Here is a 6,670-nt window from a genome sequence, read left to right on the forward strand (position 1 = left end):
AAATAGTCAAAGAAGTCGCCCAAGAACACGCAAGAGTCTGCAAAAAAACGGACCGCAAACGATTTTTAATCGGTTCAAATCAAAGGTATTTCATCACAAAGCAATGTAATCGGATTGAAAATCAATTTAAACGGTCCAAAAAAGAGAAAACGCACCTGGAAAATCAATGGCGCAGCAGCGTTTGCGGAGGAAGATGATGAACAGTGTTTTCGCGTTTCCAAAAGTTAACTGGTCACGGGTTCGCGGGAGCACTATTAATAGTCTTAGACATCCGGTACGCTGGTGCACGAACGTCTATAATATTATAGACGTCCAGTTCGTCACTAATATGACGTCTTTGAGGATTTCAAAATGATATTCACGGGTGGGTTTAAACGTCCGTCCTGGGTCGCGCCGGACGTCTATAATATTATAAAAATCTTTTGAGGGGGACGGACGTCTATTACACTGAACAACTGAACGTTTCAACTCCCCATGGCAGCCCTTAAATGTCCATCCTAGGAGGGCCCGGACGTCTATAATATTATAAACGTCCGGCCCCCCAGATTGGACGTTTAAGGGCCTGAAGACAATTAAATGTCCAATCACCCTGTCAGCACATTAAACGTCCGATATGCGGGGCCGAACGTTTATAATATTCTAGACGTCCGGGCCCTCCCAGGACGGAAGTTTAAGGTCCCTACTTGGGGAATTGAAACGTTCAGTTGTCAGCCTTGTAGACGTCCGTCCCCCTAACACGGACGTTTAAGGGCTGGCATGGGTACTTGAAAACGTTCACTTGTTCAGCCTATAAACGTCCGTCTCGACCAAGGACGGACGTTCAAAGGGTTGACATGGGTTCACTTGTTCAGCCTATTAAACGTCCGTCCCCTAGGACGGACATTCATAACATTATAAACGTCCGTCTCAACAAGGGACAGACATTCAAAGGGCTGACATGGGTTCACTTGTTCAGCCTATTAAACGTCCGTCCCCTAGGACGGACGTTCATAACATTATAAACGTCTGTCTCGACCAAGGACGGACGTTCAAAGGCTGACATGGGTTCACTTGTTCAGCCTATTAAACGTCCGTCCCCTAGGACGGACGTTCATAACATTATAAACGTCCGTCTCGACAAGGGACGGACGTTCAAAGGCTAACATGGGTTCACCTGTTCAGCCTATTAAACGTCTGTCCCCTAGGACGGACGTTCATAACATTATAAACGTCCGTCTCGACAAGGGACGGACGTTTAAAGCGCTGACATGGGTTCACTTGTTCAGCCTATTAAACGTCTGTCCGCCTAAGCCGGACGTCTATAATATTATAAACGTCCAGCTCGACCAAGGACGGACGTCTAGAGTTCCACTTATTTACTAATATGCCACCGGTCAATTATATACGTTGGGGCTTCTGTGGACGGACGTCTATTGGGGGACGTTAAAAGCCAATTCTGCACTAGTGAGTTAGTTATATGATTTGTTGATTATTTGAGACTTGTGAACAATTGATTGTAGGTTTAAATGCAAAAGACAATAATTAAACATGTATGCATGAATTTGATCAATGGAAAAGAGGAAAACAAACACTTTAATGAATTAAATGGATGAGTATGTTGTTGGGGTTATCAATTTCTTCTTGTTCACTCTCTTATACTTTAGGAATTCATCATTCTTTTCATCAATTGCTAATGCCACTCTCTAAATCACCTTGCAAGAAGGCCTATCCTTAATTACGAGTTCATACAATTCCCAGCATTCCTAGTAATTAGTTCTGAAGTGCAGGAGCTTAAAGGCAACCAATATGCTATTGGGAGAAATTCCCTGGATCTAGATTTCCCTGTACGTTCCCATATCAACAAAATCAATAATCATGGCAATGAATGAGTTAAACAAAGCAAGCATTAAGCAAAGAGGAAAATCCCTAACTAAAGATGAAAGAAAGCATGTATCTTAATATAAGATGTTAAAACACAAATTCCATATATGAGAGTTTCACAAGACTACATTGATTCCCCAACAACAATACAAGGTTTAGTTCACCATATTCATGGTGAAACTAGATGAACAATAATGGAAGAATGAAAGATAGAACCCTAGAAAGGTGAAGAGGTAGCCTGAGCATCCAAGATCTTCCTTCAAGGGGTGGAAAAGTGAGTGTTTGCTTCGTCTCAACCAAAGATACAAACCCTAGGACATCCTAAAGCTTATATACTATTCTAAAATATACAGAAAATTAGGCCCAAGCCCAAAATAGTGCCGCTCAGCGATAAGTGCGTGAGTTGTTTTCCTCCCCTCAACGGCCTTTTTACCCCTCAGCATAGCCAACATGGGTTCCTGAGTGCCGCTCAACGGTAAACTGCCGCTGAGCGGTAGTTGCGGCTTCTCCTTTTGCACTTTTTGATGTCTTTTCTGATTCCATCTCTATCCTTCTTCACTTCTTTAACCAAATTCACCTTAAAACCTGCATAAAGCACTGAAATCAAGCATAAACCTGTCCAGCTCTCTTATTTCTAAAAATATGACCAAAAGCATGATTTGAAGCTAGTTTCTAAGTGTTAAAGGTTGCTTTTAGTATCAATTTTAAGAATGAAAATAACAGTTTTTCAACTGTTATCAAGGGGGCAGCACGATAACCGAACGGTGGAAAGGGGGAAACACGAGGGCCGAATGGTTGAAAGGGGGGAGCACGATGGCCGAATGGTAGGAGGAAAAGAAAAAGAGGGTTGAACGAGTGGGGGCAACGACGAGCGTCCGAAGCGAGTGGAAGCAACGACGAGCGTCCTAACTGACAACAGTTAGGATGGGCGGGAAATTCATTAGAAATTAAGGACGTACCTCAGGATATTATTACATAGAAGTAAATATAGTAAATAAGGATAGAAATATTCTTACCAGATAATTACAATAAATAGGCATAATTACTATTATTCTTTACCTTTTTGGGAAGGAGTAATTAGTATTAATAAAGGAGGAACCTAGGGTTTAGTGGGTATGTTTTTATTATGGAGTTTTGTAAGAGAGGTTAGGCTCTCAGGTAACTGACGGAGACCCTACTCCCAGTTATTGGTTGTTTATTGTGATACCGATATTTCCATTTAATAAAGAGGTTTATTTAGTAAAATACCATTGTTTATTGCCTGTGGGAGTGTGAAAGGTTGTGAGTGGCAAGTTCACGTACTCAAGTACGTAACAATTGGTCCGACCTGCCGGATCCTAATAGAGACGAGTGAAAGAAATCATGGAGGGAAGAGTGAATGCTATCGAAGGAAGATTGGAGGTCATAGAAATCTCCATGGGAGGACTAGAGGCAGCAATCTAGGAACTGGTGAAGGTGATGGGAGAGCGAGGTCGACGACATGAGGGAAATTCTGATGGAAGTCAGGGGTCTGTCAACGGGAGAAGCAATGACGAGGACGAGACAGATGGCAGCAGGCTAGATGGTTTTGTTTTACGAAATATGACTTGTGCAAATTGCCAGTAGAGGCTAAATGCTTTTAAATCAAAATTTTACTATTGCAGTTGCTCTTTCACACCAAATTTGGCCAATTCACCATCCAATTTTTTTTAGCAAAGGAATCAAACTGATATGTAATCAATTAAAATGACTATAGGACAGCAAATCAAACTTAAACAAGACTCTAGGAATGACTGAAAAGATGTCTAGATATGATTTCTAATCTGGACAGATTCAAAATCATGAAAATCAGAAACAAAAGAAAACTCATTCAATAAAAACAATGCAGATCGATCCAACTGCTGTATCAATGGATTTCTGGATTATACAGAATGATGCAACCAGTTTTATTGTCTTAGACAATTCACTCTTCAAATGGTATGCACTCATTATAATTGCATTACATCCACACAGCCAGGAATGATGTTTCCATGTGGTGTAGTTTCATCAAAATGAAAAACTAGATTTGAAACAGAATTGAATATGCATCAATTGGCACTGCACTGTGATGGAATTCAAGATGCACTGAGCTCTTTAATCATTGCTCATCTCATGTGCTTCTATTGAAAATCCAATCAAACACAGCAGATTTATCCCAAACCAGTTTCAACTCAGAAATTTGACAAAATTAAACCAAAACACATTACTGGACATGACAACATTAGATTTCCAAATTAAAAGACTCAAAGCAAAGAAGTGAACCGATTAAAATGATGAACAATAAAGCAATTAAAAGCTGGAAGAAACGAATCAAACATTGGAATCTATTGGAACTAAAAATGCAATGAAACAGTGTGCACAAAAATGAAGAACACGAAGGAAATGGTGATGACAGAATGAAGTAACAATTGACTTAGCTGGAGCGTGATGCAGAACCAAAGCTCTGAATACCACTTGATGAAGTGGCTCCAACTAGACTGACAGATTGAATGCAGCGGGAAGTAAAATTCCAGAGATGGCAGCGGAGATGCAGAGTGAAAATGCAGTGGTATACGTGATGGTAGAGGAGCTGTTTGGAGGGTGGATAACTAGCTCAGGCGGCCCTCCACTGGAAGGAAGCTAGATGGAGAAGGGAAGCTCATTGGGATGACTTTTGGGCAGAGTTTTAGGTGCTGGAAAATGCATCAGCAGATTAAAATTCAATATTCTCAAAAGTGTGTTTACAAGGATGGCTACCATGAATTTATATGTGATCCATGGAGCTACAACGAGTAAGGGAGGTAACCCATGTGTAAAATGTGAAAACTTATGAAAATTATGCTAAAACTAATTCAAACACGTGATCTGATGGTGTTGAAGGACGGTGGTGTGCTTAACAAAAAGTGGTGGTGAAGCTAGCATCTTTGACACTCATATGGACAGTTTTACCCCTTCTCTTGATGTCTCCAAGTTCCACTTAAAATGAAGAAAAAGAACATGCCCTGTTTTGTCCATATCTTCAAGCTCTTCTTGGATTCTTCTAGTCATACTTCTAGTAATGGGTCCATGTCCTAAGTCATCATTCGAATATCTGACTCTTATGAATGTTATGCAATGCTTATGGATAAAAGTAATGGTTGAAGAATGTTTAAAGAATAAATAAGAAACTTAAAAAGAGTTATGATGAAATAGGCTAATTCCACTGCTTTTTCAAGATAGATTCATCATCGGTTATTCACAGATAATTGTTCAATTGATTATTATTTAAGTTTCAAATTAATTAAAGTACATTCTTAATTAATTTGAGGGCGATCATGCACTTAACCAAATTAAATTCTCAATCAAATGCAAAACCTTACTAGATTATTCACAATAAATTCAACCAAAGTACATTCTCAATCAAATTCTATTGTGTTTAATCATGTCTATGCTTAAATCTCCTAACCAAATTAAAAGCTAATCAATCAAAGTAAATACTCAATTGATTATATTTGAAATTATTACTAATCAATCAAAGTACATTCTCAATTGATAGTAAAAATCATTTAATCATATGAAAGTTCCTAAATTAAATCACAGTAGATTCTCAATTAAACCTAGAAACCCTAGAACTCATACAATCAATATGCATGTAGATGAACTCATACAATCAATATGCATGTAGATTCAAACACATTATGATGCAAAAATCTTTACTTTTAACAAGATAGAGAGATTAAAGACATAGAGAGAGAACAACTTAAATCAATAATCAAAATAAACAATTGCATTAACTCAATCTAACCTCAGAATCCATAATGGAATTACAACAGAATAGCCCTAGATGCTTAGCTCTCCATGAATGGAGTTAAATACAAGATGAAAGAAAAGTAAGAGGAGTATGAGAGAATGAATGAATGAAGTGAAGTTCCCCCTAGGTCTCTTTATATAAGGCTTGATTAGGCTTGGACTCTGAATATTCAGTTAACAAAATCTTTTATCATATATCTTCCAAATAACTAAAAGATTTAGATAATTATAACATTATTTGGAATATATTTTCTGTTGATATTCCCAAATTACATTAATTCAACAACTGAATTTTATCTTTTAGCTTTTTTGACTTTCCAAAATTGCACAAATGTCCTTAAATTTCTTCTATCTACACTTTAGCCCCTTCTGAATTTTTCAAATAAAATCTGATTTTGGGCCTTGAATTGCCATTTGGACCAATAAAACTTATATTCTCAGTTGCACAAATAAACATTAGAACATCCAAGAATAATTTATACGCTAAAACTTACTTTTTACGTCTCTTTATTTCCCAAACCCAACAATTCCAATCATCACAAATTCACTTAAAATCAACCATTTAGGCACAATTATCCCATCAAAAATTTGAATTTTAAAGCATAAATGTGGGCATAAATATGCACTCATCAACTGTCCACCGCCCGGGCGCCCTAAATGGGGCGCCCAAGCGTCGTGCGTCACAGATCCGGCCTAGTTTTTGCTCCGTTTCAACTCTTTTGGACCGGGCCCTATTTCTACTCTTTTTCGATTTTATTTAAAGGATCCAGGCGCTCTATGTTTGGTATCTCTGGCTGGAGCAACACAACAGCTCACTCTTCTACTCTCTAAAGGCGGATTTGGAGGCGAGAGCTTCCTCTTCTACTTTTAGGGTTTCACTATCTCATGCTTTTCCATTATTCATCTAGTTTCTCCATGTTTATGGTGAACTAAACTCTATTTGTTGTTGGGGGATGATGTAACCTTATGAACTCTCATGTATTTGAATTGATTCTTAATTTATATGCTTTTTCATTAATTGTTA

This window comes from Vigna umbellata, chromosome 2 (genome assembly GCF_029865625.1).
Source record: "Vigna umbellata cultivar VRB3 chromosome 2, Vumbellata_1.0, whole genome shotgun sequence".
Taxonomy (NCBI): Eukaryota; Viridiplantae; Streptophyta; class Magnoliopsida; order Fabales; family Fabaceae; genus Vigna; species Vigna umbellata.